A 17,877-nucleotide genomic window follows, 5' to 3' on the forward strand; every position below is an offset into this window, starting at 1 on the left:
AATCAAGGGCCAAGATAGCTAGTGGATTCCCCCTGTCTTTCGCTAACCACAAGGTGTCTCTAATGATGGTCAAGCTGTCCCAGATTTTCCTTCCTGGGACCGCACATGTTTGGTCTGGGTGCACGATGGAGGCCAGCACCTTTCTGCATCTTCCTGCCAGGACTTTACTTAGGATCTTACTGTCCACATTCAAGAGGGTGATTGGCCTCCAATTGTTGATGTCCAGCTTGTCCCCCTTTTTCTCCAGCAGTTTGATGATGCCCTGTGGAAAGGAGGGGGGTAACATATTTTTTTCCAAGCATTCTTTCAACAGACTCCAAAAATCCTTTGCAATAAGCCCCCAGAAAGCTTTGTAAAACTCCCATGGAAGGCCGTCTTGCCCAGGGGCTGATCCTTTTGGGGCTTCCTGAATGATTTGGAAGAGTTCTTCTCCTGAAATGGGGGTGGTTAGAAATTGTTGTTCCTCTTGGGATAAAGAGCTCTGCAAAGACCCTAGAAAACCTTCACATGCACTTATATCTGATGGCTCTTTTTTGTACAATTGGGAAAAAAAGGCTGTTGTTATTTTCCCTACTTTCTCTGTGCCCTTTTGAGTTTGTCCATTTGTGTCTTTCAGTTCATTCATTACCTTTTGCACTTGCTGTGCCTTTTTGAAAAAGAACCTTGAGCACTTTTCATCTTCCTCAAAGATCTTGACCCTGGTGTTAAAAATGTGTTCTTTCCCTCGTTGTTTCAGCCATTCTTTCAGTTCTGTTTTTGTTTTTTCTCTTTCCTCCCCTACTTCCATTCCACCCCTTTCCAGGTTTTCTAGTGTGATTATTCTTTTTTGTATTTCATCAAATTTTTGAAACTTTTCCTTGCTTTTGATCATGCTCTGTTTTCTGAAAAAAAGTTTTGTTTGTTTTTTTACCTCTTCCCACCATTCTGCTAAGGATGGGAAACTTTCCTTTCTGGTTTTTAAGTTGTTGTACATATCACTGTAATTTTTACATATATTTTTCTCTTGTAATAACAAGGTGTTCATTTTCCACACACCCCTCCCCATTTGACACATGTTTGAGATTTCAACGGTTGCTTTCAAGATTTTGTGGTCTGACATACCACTCTCGTTTGTTTCATAATTCCTTGCTTTTATATTTTTGGAGGTGAAAATGAAATCAATTCTTGATTTGACTTTGCCACTTTCTGCTTCCCATGTGAACCTTTGTTTTGACCCTGATTTTGCCCCTGTATCTGACAGTTGCAAATCTTTACACATGTTTTTGAGACATTTTGCAGACTTATCAATTTCGTAACAATTTTTCTTGCCACATCTGTCTGTGGGGTTTATGATGCAGTTGAAATCCCCTGTTAACACCATTGGGGTTGCACCTGCAATAAAAAGTGGGAGCATTTCAAACAGGGACATTCTTTCATTCTTGTCGGTTGGTGCATAAATATTACAGACCTTAAAGGTGGTGTTTCTGTATTGTATGGTGACCATCATAGCCCTGCCTGGCTGTATGATTTAATTATCAAGGATTGACATTTCTTTGTTTTTTATGAGAATGCCTATTCCAGCATTCCTGTTTCCACCCCCAGACCATTTGGAGGGGCCTTCTTCCCAATATTTGGATATGTGACTGTAGTCCGTGGAGTGGGGAATTGCACATTCCTGTAAACATATAATGTCCCCTTTTTGTACTTTGCAGAGCTCAAACACTGACGCTCTTTTCACTTGTGAGCCCATTCCTCGGGCATTCCATGATATGATGTTAAACATTATTTTTGCAATGGTGATTACTTTGCACGGTATACAATACATGTTAAACCTGAACATTTTCAAAGCTCAAAGGCAACCAGATGCTGTCACATATTTGCTGATTGCTTTCACTATTTTGCGTCTCTTGCCCGCCAATTTCTTCTGCTCCCCCTAAGTATGGGGACTGTAGAAAAAGGTCTTTGTGGGGGGTTACTCCTACCTCTTGTGAGAATAAGCTATATCCTAGGTCTTCTGAGTCTGAGAGGTCCCCTAGTACACTATACCTGGACCCTGAGCACTTCTCTCTTGGTAGAGTTTTCTTCCTAGTTTCTTTCTATTCTGTTGTGGCCGGACCACTTGGGTCCGCCGTTTGTTTTTTAATTTTGATTTTATTTCTTTTTTTAACCATCTGCATTTGGCCCTCGGTGGTTTTTGTTTCCTCTTCTGAGGAGGTCTGTTCTTCTCTTTCCCTTTTTTCCTGTGCCCTGTCCTTGGCTTCTTTGATGATGTTATATATATCTGTAGGGATAAGAGTACAATCTGAATCTATTTCCCTGTCTTCCACTTGTGAGACTATGTCTGACATCCCTTTAACTTTCTTTTCACTTTCCACTATTTCTGTCATTTGAGTTTCCTCTACTACCTGTGTACTTTCCTTGGTTTGTTCCTGTTCTGCCTGTGGGGTAGGTTCAACCTGTATTACTTGTTTTTTTGTGTTGGGTGTTTCCCGGTGCCTCCATCACTAACTGTCTTGAAGATTAATGGTGCCAGTACTGCGGCGTAAGGTTTACTATCCCCTGGCTGGTGATGTTTGGCAGCTGCAGATGCCTTCGTCAGAGCCACACAAAGTGCAACTGATTTGGGAACGTACATTGAAGAATGTAAGGAGCGTCATCAATTCGCCCTGCTATATACATTTTTACTTAAGACAATTGGAGCGATATTTTGTAATGATCTTGAGCTTGATAAAGAAATGCTATCACATTTGATAAAAGAGAGATACAAAATGTGTGTTCAATGCTTCTAGACAGCTATCATCGGCTGTGGCGGCTGTTGGTTTTGCATACAGGGCATTATGGGTAGGCTGTATTTACCATATCTTCTTTTCCATGGCCTCTATTCGAGATTTCCTTCAGAGGAAAGACTGACGTTCTACTAACTGCCGACAGAGGGCCGCCCTCGGCATTACCTCGTCAACCCTGCTCCAGGGATGGCTTCGAACTGCAGACAGCTTGTGACATTACGTCTTCTCTTTGTATTTTATTTATATTGCCACAGAGGGAGAATGCATTTCGTGAAAAGCCATCTGGAATAGGGATGCACCTTTCTTAGAGAAAAATACCAGGGGCCTCATTTATGAGGCCTTGCGTCAGTTTTGCGCTGCTGATGCGTCCCTTTTTGTGACGCATCGGCGGCGTAATACATGCGCCTTGTTGCGCCATATTTAAAAAGTGACGCATCTAGGTAGATGCGTCACTTTTTAAACCCCTGCGCCACATTATACCTGTATGCAGAGGGGGCGATCCCCCGCAAAAAGCCTCGTAATAGTGACGCAGTGAAATCTATGAGATTTCACTGCGTCACTTTTAGGACGCTGTTGCGTTAAAATCTTGCGCCTGCCTCACAGCAGGCGTAAGACTGACGCAAGCCCTTTCACATGGGGTTTTCCCCATGTGAAAGGACGCATTGCTGGAGTTGCGTCACTTTTGTGACACACTCCAGCAATGCGTCACTTTTGCGCTTACAGATACGTCAGAAATACTGACGTATCTGTAACTCCTTGCGACATGATGCGTCATACATTAAATATGAGGCATCATTGGTGTCGCAAGGAGTGCGCAGTGAAAAGTGACGCATCGCTGTTTTCACGCAGCAATGCGTCACTTTTCATAAATAAGGCCCCTGCCATTTGTTTAAGGAGTCTGCAAAGCCCCTCCCCCACACTAAATATGGCTTTATATATTTGTAACATGACTTTTCTGTCTTTGTTTTCTTTAGTTGTATTAATGCAGCCCTAAAACACATTTACAATTACTATTTATATGTGCTGTTTGAATTATGCACAAATATGTACTTAAAGTACCTGCACTTTTGCTTACTTTTGAACTGGCTAGGACATCAAAATAGCGATTCGATAAATAGCGATTCGATAAACTGGCAACCCTAAACAGGAGATTGAAAGTTTGCTGCAGAATCCGCACATTATTTATTTCCTCCACACTCCATCCCAGATTGATACCATAATAGCGATAGTTTAACTTATATCTGAAACTGTATGCCAGCTGTCAATACTATGCTGAGTTACTCCATGGGACATATGTATAATTTATTTTATTTAGAAAGTTTTGTTTAGCGCGAACATGACCCTTGAAGGTATCAGAGCGCTTTACAGAGGTATGCGACACAAATGAGAGGCGGCAATCGTGGCAGAATCGAAGCAATGGACAAAAATAGCAATAGATACATGACGACATGATACACAAATATAGCAATAGATACATGACGACGTAATAGTGGGCAAAATAATTAGTCAGTAGGATAAGGCAGGAAAGACATCAGCATGATAGTATATGAGGTGACTCTGGACCCCTACTGGACTTTAGGACAGGCAAGTATTCATCAGTAGCGCTTACATTTCCTTTTTGAAGGACACTGTTGATGGAATCAGTCTCATGTCCGTAGGAAGGGCATTCCAGATTCTTGGGGCGATTCCTGAGAACGAAGGAACGGTTGTATGCTTTTTTTGTGTTAATTTCCTTGGTTTAAGTAGAAGGGTGCTAGAGCTCCTGGAGGTACGGACACCACCCGACAGCTCAGGTTTTGTTGCGAGATAAAGAGGTGTGTTGAAGTGAAGGGCTTTGTGGGTCATGCAGACAAGTTAAAGGCTTATCCTTGCTTTGAAAGGTAGCCAGTTGAGTGTTTTCAGGTCCGGGGAGATGTGATTGTACTTCTTGGAGTCTGTAACTAGCCTGGCGGCCGCATGCACTGACCCTCCAAGGGAGGCCAGTCTGTACTTAGGCAGACCGCAGAGTGTTGGACTGCCATATACAACCGTGAAATGACTAATGCTTATACTGCGGACTTGAAGTCATCGGGGGAAGGAAAGGTTTTAGTTTCCTTAGGGTGCTCAGTTTGAAGTTCGCTCCTTTGGTAGAAGCACTAATGTGGTCCTGCATGCTCAAGTTCCTTTCCAACACTATATCCAAGGATTTTGTAGAGTCTATCATATGTGGTGTGCAGTTCAGAGCAGATAGATTTTTCATGTATTCCTCAATGATGGGTCTTTGCTTGGGCAGGTATATAAGGAGGTATTCTGTTTTGAGGGTGTTTAGTTTGAGATGTTGAAGGTAAGCCAGTTGAGGGTTTTGTGTAAGGTTCCGTTGAGTGACTTGATGTTGTCAGGCGAGGAGATTTTCATGTACAGCTGGGTGTCGTCTGCATACATGTGGTATTGGATGTTAGATGCTTTCAGGATTTCAGTGAGGGTTCAATAATTAGGTTAAAAAGAGTGGGTGAAAGCGGGGAGCCTTGGGTGACAGGACTGGGATGGGAGAGGGATTGGTTGGATTTAATTCTCTGTGTTCTATTATGGAGAAAGGATGCAAACCATTTTAGCACTGCGCCAGACAGCCCCAACCTATGTTCCAGAAGGCTCAGGTGGTTGTCATGTTTGACCGTATCAAAGGCTGCTGAAAGGTCGAGTAGGATTAACAGGCAGGATTTGTTCCGGTCAAATAGGGTAAGCACATCTTTAACTATGTAAGTGATGGCTGTTTTGGTGCTGTGGCCTTGACGAAGTTCGATTGAAATTGATCTAGTAGCTGAAATTCCTCAATGTGGTTACATAGTTGTACCTGTGCACATTTCTCAATGAGCTTTGCCAGAGTAGGGGTGTAAGTGATTGGTCGGAAGCCATTCAGCTCCTCAAGGTTTCTTGAGGATGGGGAAAACTAGCCCAGACTTTAGGCAGTCAGGGATCTCACTTTGAAGTATACTATAGAATCTAGTAACTTGAAATAACTATAAGAAACTGGTGGAGCGCTGTGCTACGCCAAATCTATTAAGGCCACTTTCTGACAGTTTCAAAATGCAGGGATGCGCCGTGTTTACAAGAATGCAGCACACTCCTGCATTACCCCTAGCACTGGTGCTAAAAATGCTCCCTAGTGGCAGCGCAGGCTCTCTAGCGCCATTTTCCTAGAGTGCCTGAGCTGTAGGGGTGATTGTTTATGTGCAGGAAGGGACAGTTTTCTGCACATAAAGTATCTTAAGAGGCAATTTGCTCTGTGTGTTTCATTTTGCAGCACACATAGAAAGAGCAATATACGAGGAGAAATAACATATTTCTCCTTGTATCGCCTGTTTGAAACCACGTATTCCCTGACAGTTTTTTGGGCACTGCCCACTCCTTGTAAATATAGGGCAGCATCAAAAACCACAGGGTGTTGCAGCGTAACGCCCACTGAAACACCCATTGCACGCCTCTTTCACACTTAGTGCTGCCTTAATAGCGGTATTATTTTCAAGGCGGCGCTAAGCCACAAAAAGTGCCTTGTAAATATGCCATGGTAGTTACGCCACAGTAGCGATGGAAAAAGTGATGCTCTGGTGGCGTTAGGGGCTTGTACATATGCCCCCAGGTGTCTGGGAATACATCCTGCATTCAGACAACACCCTCCTCATTCTCACTGCTCACCCTTCACTTTCATATTCACCCTGCACTCAAAGCAATCATATTGCATTCACACTACTCACCCTCCTCCTACCCTGCACACACATGAGAACATCACTCACTCTGCAACCACATGACACTCCCCCCACTTGTCACTTTTACCGCTAATGCTACACTCACAGCTATCACACTGCACTCACGCTGTTACCCTGCACTTACACCATTCATCCTTCCCTTACCCTGTGCTCACACAAGCACACCTCTCACCCTGCACTCACAGTGACCTCACTCCACATATGCCCCTAGCCATGAACTCATGCTGTTCTCCCTCAAATTACCCTGCGGTCACATGAGCATACCTCTCACCCTGTACCCACAGTGACCACACTGCACTCACACCACTCACCATGCACTCACGCTTTTCACCCTGCACTTACATAAGCACACTACTCACTCTGCACTCATATGATACTTAACTCACCTGTCACTCTCACTGCTCACTCTGCAATCTCACTCAAACATGCACATCGCTCACCATGCATTAATTCCTCCCACTCTGCACCTTCACCCATACCCAAACTCATGTCACATCACTCACCCGGCAGTCACTCCCTCTCACCCTATTCTCACACTGTCACAATGCTCACTTTGCACTCACATAGGCTCACACTTCACTCACATTTGCACAGTACTCACACCACGCAAACAAGCACAGCACTCAGCCAGGAGTCACACACTCACTCTGAACTTTGACCTCTCACCCTTCACTCACACAGACAAATCACACAGACAAACCGCTCAGCCTGTATTCATTCAGGCACTCTGTTCATCCAGTCTGCGCAGAAGGACAATAGGCTGCTGTAACAGACAGGGACACACCACACACTCTGTACTAACTCCTCTTACCATGCACTCACTAGTCATTCTCCCAGATCACCCTTCACTCTCGCCGCTCACCCTGCACTGCACACAGGTACACCACTCACCCTGCATTTACAGTGCTCACAACAGCCTATACTAACTCCTCCCACTCTGTACAAACTCCTTTCACCCGACACTCAAATGGGCTCTCCTCTCACATTGCATTCATGCAGCTCACCCGACCCTTACATTGGCACATTTTTCACTCTACACTTGCTCCACTCATGGTGCACTCACTCACACTATTCACCATCACCCAGCACTTTCATGAGCACACCTCTTACTCTGCACTCATACAATTACACACCTCTCATGAATATGCACATATTTCTACAAATGCACCCACATAATTCCTGCTCTTTGGGTAGTTCTAGATGCCTACTAAATTCCATCAGCAACGAGGCTCGTGCAAGAGGGGAGAGTGGACAGAGAATACGGGATGGAGCAAGGAGAGAGACTAGGCAGAGGCTTTGGGGTGTGGCGATGGATTGAGGATTGTATGAGACCTTCAGCCATTCGTGGCTTTCCATTCATCACAATGCTTCATTCTGGGACTTGTTGTTTTTAAGTAGGTTCTCAAAAACACCAAATTGCAAAGTGTAACTGTATAAATCTATGGTTGCCAAGGAAGTCAATCATTTCATGAGATCAGTGGGATGCTGTGATATTACCTGGTAGAACGTGGATTCGATCATTTCCAATACTGTAACTGCTTGATCCACACGTGAAACCGAATATAAGCCTTGTACAGAAATTTTAAGGAAGTAAACCTTTAATTCACATAATACTTGTAACAAACATTGATAAGGCAACATCTCATTTTTGAATAGAGAATATATTTGTATTAAGCTTCACTAAGAGGTAAGGCAGGTATAGCAGAAGCAGCAGGGCAAGCTTTTCTAATACAATAAAAGAAGATTGACTAATGGGAGTGTGAGCGGTGGGTGTCTGTGTGTGATTGTGACAGAGTACAAATGTATGAAAGAGTGCAAGTGATTTAGTGAGAATGTGTGCGAGAGAGAATGTGTGTTTCAGTGTTTGTGTTTTATGTTTGCAAGTGTTCTGTTGGTCTGGCATACTGGAGGTCATTCTTGCCTTTTGGACAAGGACACTAATAGAATATGGAAGGGAGGTGCTACCTATGGAAAACTGCAGGCCCTGACATGCTTCTATTAAGACCCCATCATTGGCTGTGGGGACTCGAACTGTCTTACTGAGAAAGCCGCTAGCCAGTCATACCCAGGGCAGAAACACAGAACACGCGCCACCACACCTGGGTGAAGACCCTGACATAATGTACCTAATTCTTAGCATATTGGGTGGATCTATAGCAAAATGTTGAAAGTGATATTTGAGGTAACTATTTTTAGATTTCCTGTACCTCTTTTATAGGGGGTGTGTATGGAAAAATGCGCCCACTTGCTGGTTCAGCCGGACTGGCTTCCTAGCCAGAGCCTGCAGCCTCTTTTTACAGAGACCGACCGCCATTGAAACGCATTGGGCACCTGACGCTGTACCCAGCTGCCCTCATGGGACTGGTGGTGAACTGTTGGTGCTATATTGGACCTTGCCTACCAGTCACCTTAACATTGCGGAGCTCAGAAATTGCACAATGTCCACTTTTTAAAGTGAAAATAATCCATAGTTAAAAACGTACTTACCGGAATGGTTTTTCCCTGATGCCTAAACATATATAAAGATACTGGCTATATTTATGAATTTGTGTTACTCTCCTTCTTGAGTCATGCTGTCATTTATTGGCCATTGTGTGTATTTTGTGAATGTCTTGCGCTCCTCTGTGTTAAGCCTAAGGCTGCTCGACCACACTACTCCCTAATAGAGCACTTTGGGATTGCATAGCAAGTCCCTGTCCACTAGTAAGGGAACTCCTGTAATCTTTACACAATATATCAGATTATTAAAGTATATCACATAAAGAGCCAGTTTCCTACATTCTCTCATCCGTGTCAATAGAGCTAATATGTGGCGATCTGTTTGCCATTGCACACCTCTCCTCAAGAGGGAGCGGCTCATACTGTGCATTATGCAGAAGATGTAAACCCAAAGAACAGTCCTGATAATGGGTCACTAAGGGGCTCATCAGCAGTCCAATGTTTGAAGTTGTGGGCATCTGCTGTGCCAGGCAAATATCTAGTGTCCATTTTAAGGGGCACCAAATGCAGTGGAACAAGGGTTGCCGGCACAGGTAAAACCAGGCAGGCCGGAATGTTAGCCACCAATCAAGGTCCAGTTCTTGAAACAATGACATTCCGTAAATTTGAAGCATGTGTTCATGACACCGCTGGAGTGATGGTAGTTCCAGTAGACTTGCAGATGGAACATCCATTGCAGAGAAGCAAAAATAGAGCCACAATGCCGTAAATAAGAAACAACAGGAACCTTCCGAACACCTTGGAAAAGATAGAACGAATAAAGGCCGGATTACTCCAAAAATAGTTTTTAATGAACTAACTTGGCCGGTGTAGGAAAGTAGGATCTGCTTTTATAGTTACTCCCACTTTTTGCTTGATGTAATGCTGTTTCTAACTAGTCTGACTGGGATTCTGCTAATCAGGACCCCAGTCTCTGTGCTTTCTTCCCTAAATTGGTGTGGTAAGTACTTGGGTACATCCCAGAACGTACACTGGTGTATCCTTATCAGTCCCTAGTATACGGTACTAAAGTACCCAGGGCATAGGCACACCAAGGGTTCCCCATGGGCAGAAGCATTTATTATGCTACCCATGGGAGACCACCCAAACTGTAACTACTGGGTGCCAATTGCAGCCTGTGTAAGCTGGTGCTAGCACCATTTACGAAAGATATGGGTTTATCTATATCTAAGGGCACTGCACTTAAAACCGATACTTCACCCCTAAGGCAGGCCTTGCAATCCTGAAAGCAGGGTACTCCGATCTAAGTGTGAGGGTGCCCTTGCATGAGCAGGACACCCTTACAGGCTATGGAGTCCATTCTCCCAGGTTGTAAGTGAGACAGCCATATAACATATAGAGGACCACAGCGTCATTACGCGATGACCATCTCGAAACTGGCTGTTACGAATCAAATCATATTTGGTATGAAAAATGTTGGAATCAAACCCCTACACCATAAATGGCGCGGGAGGTATAATTCCATGCACCGTAATGCTTTTTTGTGAGGCCCTCGGTGCTCCCGATACCAGTCTTCCAGACCCCGAACAGCAAGCTAGAGCTGCTACTGGCCAGAGACACTATTCTGCCCTCCTGCTGCTGAGACAAGCTTGAGCAGGGGAAGGCAAAACAATTGGTATCCTGTCACAGGGAGGTGTGACCACCTCCCAGACAGGGTTTACTGTATTGGGGCAGGGTGAAGGCACTTGCCAGCACCCCATAGCCTGCGTGCAGGGCACACTTGGTGCCCTCCATGCATCGTCCAGTTCAAACTAGTTTAGGGAGCCATTGGCTCCTGCTCTGGCACAAATCTGGACAAAGGACAGGGGTGAATCTTCCTCCTTGTCCAGCTCCTCCTTAGGGAGGGACCCCTGAATCGTTTGAACCCTTTCCTTAGGGTATTTAAGGGCTTACCTGTGGGTGGGTCCCTAGATTTGCAGTAGGACATGATTAATTTCTGACACTACTTCTTTTTCAACCATCTGGGCACTCTGGACTTCGGTGGACTTCGCTCTGGCATCAAGGCTGCAACCGAGAAGACTCCTGCAGCTACTGGTCTTGTTGCCCTGATCGTCCGCCGCATCTTCTGTGCCTGTGCATCTTAAAGAAACATTCCATGGCCTAGTGGGCACGCAAGACACCTGAAGGAACCTCCCTTGAAGGGAAGGAGTCACATCTCTGCATCTGCAGGCACCACAACTAAGCTGACTGGTCCGCTGATCTTGGGCTCCCACAGACTCCGTAAGGCTCAGCAACACAGGTAGGGGTTCTTCACGTCCCTCGAGGCCTGCCCTGTCCTCTCACCAAGTTTGAGGCCAGTATCCATTGTTGGTGTCGCAGGAACCGAACCCCTGTGCCTGTGGTTCCCAATCTGTGCGCCCCGGCACCCCTGTGAGCCATAAAATCTATACAGGGGCGCTTTGCAACAAGCACAGTTTCAAAATAACACTTTTCTGGTCCGCTAAATGCCTCTGTATTTATTGCATTTCCAGTCGAGAGTTTACACGTCGTTTGTCATTAAATTCTTGACGTGTGCTGCTAACTAGTGTCTATTTTTCACATAGCAGTCTGGCAGAGAATCGTCCATAAACGTGGCAGAAGGCAAGAAACAAGCCCCAAGTTTTGACTTCTGAAGGAGAGAAAGCAGAAATAAACCGAGCTGCAGGCACATTTTCTAGTTCAGAAGGGCTTCCAGCCCTCCTTTCCAAGGCGCACTTACTCATGAGCGAATCTCCGCGTATTATTCTGGGCTAGGTTGTTCAGAGGGTTTAAACCACAGCTGCCTCCACTGGACCCCAGCTCCATGCACATCATCCGGAGTTGGATGTTTAGTAATGCAGTATCCTTATTCTTTCCCAGGGGCGGGTATTTATAAGTCCAGCTCAAAATCTGTTAACGATTCTCCAATATTTCATTTGCAAAATAATGTCGCAGGTGCTAACATCCGGAGCAGATATCCTTTTTCTCCCCTTCTGCAAAATAAACCCACACGTTTCGTGGTTCACTTCTTTAACTAGATGAGACTGGCGCCCTGGTAACCAATGCACGCCCTCTTTGTGCCTTTAACAGACCCTGCCAGGGTGTAGTATAACCAAGTCTTTATTAAAGATTGTTCTGTGAGGTCGTATCCAAACCAATACTTTGTTATTCATGTGCACTGTTTATTTGCACACATACAATCAGGTTTATTTAAGTCCACTACAGCACTGTGAGTGAGTGAATGACAATATCCGTACGATCGTTAGTAAAGTAAAAAGGTTTCAGTCGGCAGTTAGAGAGTTCATAGGATCCTATTTCTCACACAAGTCACATGCAGCGTCTCCATAGGGCACATACAGATGCACATGAATACATACACTGGAGCTCCGTGACACACACAACTGAGGTTGGGTAGAAGATCGGCATGGCATTTTAATTAATAGTAGTATCCCCAGGATAATTTTTCCACTGAAAAGGCGGGCTCCACTGAGCTCGTTAAAGAAATCATAAGCCTTATTATAACGATTTCTTTATTTTAACGAGCTCCGTGAAGCCCGCCTTTTTAGTGTAAAAATAATGCTGGTGATACTGATTACCACAGAGCAAACTCAATGTTCCATTTTCTCAGAGTGGGTCTCAGTACCAAAAGCTACAGAAAGCAGCAGCTGGCATAAATAAGGGTTTGGGACCAGGCACACAGTTTGTATCACTGGAGCATGTGTGTGCTCTCTGTTGCACCTGCTGCCTTTTCATTGACTTACATGTGGTCCACTGCACTTTTGCAGTGGTGTGTGTGCTCCACAGCATCTGCTGAATTGGTGTGGGTGTTGTTACATTTGCTGGGATGGTGTGTGGTATGTGTGTGAAGGGCTGTATTTTCAGCATTTGAAACTATACCTGCGTTGTTAAAAAAAGTTGCATGAAAACATCTTTGGCTATTCATTTTGTATCTTTTCTCACTTAACGAGTTTTTATTAAACAACTGTTCTCTTTTTTATTTTGTTACAAATATGATTATAATACGTTCATTTCATCCCAATTAATTTAAGGAAGGCAACAGGAAGTACTCCCAAGGCCGGGCTTTCATCCGCCCCACCCACCCACTGGTAAAAAAAGATGGTGGGGAGCCACGGCCAACTGCTAATTAGGCCAAGGGAGCTACGGGTCAAAAAAGTTTGGGATCCATTGCCCTAAGCAACGAAATGACTTGCAGTTGCAAAGGCTTGTTGGCTTCCTCCCACCAAGATCTTCAGTCTCTGAGTAGCCCAAACTTCAAGCATCTCCAGTGACCAAGATCTTTATCCTCACTACATAACTTTTACTGTGGGCCTGAATCTTTGGTGAGCTGCTCGAGATCCTCTCTTGAAGTAGAGGTTGTTGTTCTCTAGTCGGATTCTTTTCCACGAACGAACCCTCCCCCTCCCAACCCCCGCACGCACAAACATCAATCGAACTGACACTGATAACAGAAATCTTTTTTTTGCGATTTCAACATGATCTCAAGTCAATGCGAGATCTTCCAAAAATGTTACTGATGTCCTTCATCAGTGCCACGCACATCAGTGCCACGCGCAGTGCATCCGACTACAGTGCAACCGACTACGGAAATCAGACATTGCAAGACACATTCAAGCTCTGGAAGTAGCTCTTGATCCTACTTTCATCGAAGTGTGCACTCTGACGATATACACTGTTGGTACTCAGTTGGAACGTATATATCGTTCTTTGACATACAAATAATCAATTATCGTATTAGTAATTTTCTAATTTGAACTATTAGCAGATCTCATCACTGAGATCTTCCAAAAATTAGAATGTCTTTCCTTCGTCAGTGCCACACAAAGTGCAACTGAGCTAGGAAATCTTTGCGACATACTGTGTTGAATGAATGCAATCCACCGGCCTATATAAATTGTTACTTAAGACACGTAGAGCGACATTTCGTAATGATCTTGAGCTTAATGAAGAAATGCTACCACATTTGATAAAAAAAAGATACAAAATGTGTGTTCAATGCTTCCAGAGAACTATCATCGGCTGTGGCCGCTGTTGGTCTTGCATACAGGGCATTATGGGTAAGCTGTATTTACCATATCTTCTTTTCCATGGCCTCTATTCGAGATTTCCTTCAGACGAAAGACTGCCGTTCTACTGACCGCCGACAGAGGCCGCCCTCGGCATTACCTCCTCAACCCTGCTCCAGGGATGGCTTCGAACTGCAGACAGCTTGTGATATCACGTCCCCTCTTTGTATTTTATTTATATTGCCACAGTGGGAGAATGCATTTCGTGAAAAGCCATCTGGAGTAGGGATGCACCTTTCTTAGAGAAAAATACCAGCCATTTGTTTAAGGAGTCTGCAAAGCCCCTCCCCCACACTAAATATGGCTTTATATATTTGTAACATGACTACTCTGTCTTTGTTTTCTTTAATTGTATTAATGCAGCCCTAAATCACATTTACAATTACTATTTATATGTGCTGTTTGAATTATGCACAAATATGTGCTTAAAGTACCTGGGGCCTCATTTATGAGGCTGTGCGTCAGTTTTGCGCCGCCGGTGCGTCACTTTTTGTGACGCACCAGCGGTGTAAAAAATGCGCCTTGTTGCGCCATATTTAAAAAGTGACGCATCTAGGTAGATGCGTCACTTTTTAAACCCCTGCGCCACTTTATACCTGCATCAGGTATAATGTATGCAGAGGGGGCGTTCCCCCGCAAAAAGCCACGTAATAGTGACGCAGTGAAATCTATGAGATTTCACTGCGTCACTTTTAGGATGCTGTTGCGTCAAAATCTTGCGCCTGCCTCACAGCAGGCGTAAGACTGACGCAAGCCCTTTCACATGGGGCTTTCCCCATGTGAAAGGACGCATTGCTGGAGTTGCGTCACTTTTGTGACACACTCCAGCAATGCGTCACTTTTGCGCTTACAGATACGTCAGAAATACTGACGTATCTGTAAGTCCTTGCGACATGATGCGTCATACATTAAATATGACGCATCATTGGTGTCGCAAGGAGTGCGCAGTGAAAAGTGACGCATCGCTGTTTTCACGCAGCAATGCGTCACTTTTCATAAATGAGGCCCCTGCACTTTTGCTTACTTTTGAACTGGCTAGGACATCAAAATAGCGATTCGATAAATAGCGATTCGATAAACTGGCAACCCTAATCAGGAGACTGAAAGTTTGTTGCAGAATCCGCACATTATTTGTTTCCTCCACCCTCCATCCCAGATCGATACCATAATAGCAAAAGTTTAACTTATATCTGAAACTGTATGCCAGTTGTCAATACTATGCTGAGTTACTCTATGGGGCATTATGTATAATTTATTTTATTTAGAAAGTTTTCTTTAGGGCGAACATGACCCTTGAAGGTATCAGAGCGCTTTACAGAGGGATGCGACACAAATGAGAGGCGGCAATCGTGGCAGAATCATAGCAATAGACAAAAACAGCAATAGATACATGACAACATGATACACAGAAATAGCAATAGATACATGACAACATGATACACAGAAATAGCAATAGTTACATGACGACGTAATAGTGGGCAAAATAATTAGTCAGTAGGATAAGGCAGGAAAGACATCAGCATGATAGTATATGAGGTGACTCTGGACCCCTACTGGACTTTAGGACAGGCAAGTATTCATCAGTAGCGCTTTCATTTCCTTTTTGATGGTCACTGTTGATGGATCAGTCTCATGTCCGTAGGAAGGGCATTCCAGATTCTTGGGGCGATTCCTGAGAACGAAGGAACGGTTGTATGTTTGTGTTAATTTCCTTGGTTTAAGTAGAAGGGTGCTAGAGCTCCTGGAGGTCGTTCACCACCCGACAGCTCATGTTTTTTTGCGAGATAAAGAGGTGTGTTGAAGTGAAGGACTTTGTGGGTCATGCAGACAAGTTAAAGGCTTATCCTTGCCTTGAAAGGTAGCCAGTTGAGTGTTTTCAGGTCCGGGGAGATGTGATTGTACTTCTTGGAGCCTGTTACTAGCCTGGCGGCCGCATGCACTGAGCCTCCGAGGGGGGCCAGTCTGTACTTAGGCAGACCGCAGAGTGTTGACTTGAAGTCATCGGGGGGAAGGAAAGGTTTTAGTTTCCTTAGGGTGCTCAGCTTGAAGTTCGCTCCTTTGGTAGAAGCACTAATGTAGTCCTGCATGCTCAAGTTCCTATCCAACACTATATCCAAGGATTTTGTAGAGTCTATGATATGTGGTGTGCAGTTGAGAGCAGACAGATTTTTCATGTATTCCTCAATGATGGGTCATTGCTTGGGCAGGTATATAAGGAGGTATTCAATTTTGAGGGTGTTTAGTTTGAGATGGTTGAAGGTAAGCCAGTTGAGGGTTTTGTGTAAGGTTCCATTGAGTGACTTGATGCTGTCAGGCGAGGAGATTTTCATGTGCAGCTGGGTGTCGTCTGCATACATGTGGTATTGGATGTTAGATGCTTTCAGGATTTCAGTGAGGGGTTCAATGAATAGGTTAAAAAGAGTGGGTGAAAGCGCGGAGCCTTGGGGCACCCCCAGTGTGACGGGACTGGGATGGGAGAGGGATTGGTTGGATTTAATTCTCTGTGTTCTATTATGGAGAAAGGATGCAAACCATTTTAGTACTGCGCCAGACAGCCCCAACCTATGTTCCAGAAGGCGCAGGTGGTTGTCATGTTTGACTGTATCAAAGGCTGCTGAAAGGTCGAGTAGGATTAACGCATCTGACTTTTACGTCTACATTACAGAAAGATACCATCCCATTCCTTGATTTGAATATCCAACATGAGGATAATAAACTCTACACATCTCTTCATAGAAAACCAACTGAAAAGAATACACTACTATCATATAGGAGTCAACATCCTAGAGCACTAAGAGATGGATTGCCCTTTGGACAATTCTTAAGGATTCGTCGAAATTGTGCTCGACGAGATGACTACTTAAAAGAAGCAGAAGTATTAAAAAATAAACTACTAAAGAGAGGCTACCCCAACAAAATAGTGAAAAGATCACTTAAACGTGCCTGGTACTGCCCCAGAGAAGAATTATTGGTCACTAGACCTAAAGAAAAAATGGAGAAAATTGTATGTGTCACCACTTTCGGGACTCATACCAACAAGATCCGGAAGAATATTATAAAGAATTGGGACATTATACAAAGCATTGACCCCCAAATTGAAGTACCCTTGTTTGCATACAAAAGAGGGAAAAATTTGAAAGATCATTTGGTTAGATCTTCTACTGAAAAGATCACTAAGAAAGGTGGCACACTGGAAACATACTGGAATTTACCACCTATCTTAGGCCATCATCCCTGTGGCAACTATGTGATCTGCCCATTAACAGAAAAAACAAACATTTTCAAATATGGCAATCACGAACACACACTTAAGTTCTTCTCGAACTGTAATACACGCAATGTCGTGTATTGCATCTGGTGTCCTTGTGGTTTGCCCTACATTGGGCAGACACAACAACCAGTGAAGGCGAGAATAGGGCAACACCGCAGCCGCATAAGAAAGGCGGTTTTGACAATCACTCTGCAGATCAGATGAAATGGCAAGTCATAGACATTGCGACAGTGCCCGAGAGAGGAGGTGACATTTCACAAATATTACAACGACGTGAATGCCACTGGATTGATAGAGTCAATTCAATGAATGAGGGGTTAAACTCTGCAGATGAATGGAGGGGCTTTGTTTCTACTCTGACAACTTGATTATATCAAGTCATTATCTTGGAGCTAGATCTGTATAACTGAGTATGAATGAGGGGTGTTTTTTTTACATTTTTTTTTTTTAAATGTTTCTTTATTGACCCTGTTTAGGAATCTCTAATAATGCATGGATGTGAATAATGTCTTACTTCTTTGAATTGTAGAGTATAAACACGATGATGAAATATGGCA

This window comes from Lissotriton vulgaris, chromosome 8 (assembly GCF_964263255.1).
Source record: "Lissotriton vulgaris chromosome 8, aLisVul1.2, whole genome shotgun sequence".
NCBI classification, from domain to species: Eukaryota; Metazoa; Chordata; class Amphibia; order Caudata; family Salamandridae; genus Lissotriton; species Lissotriton vulgaris.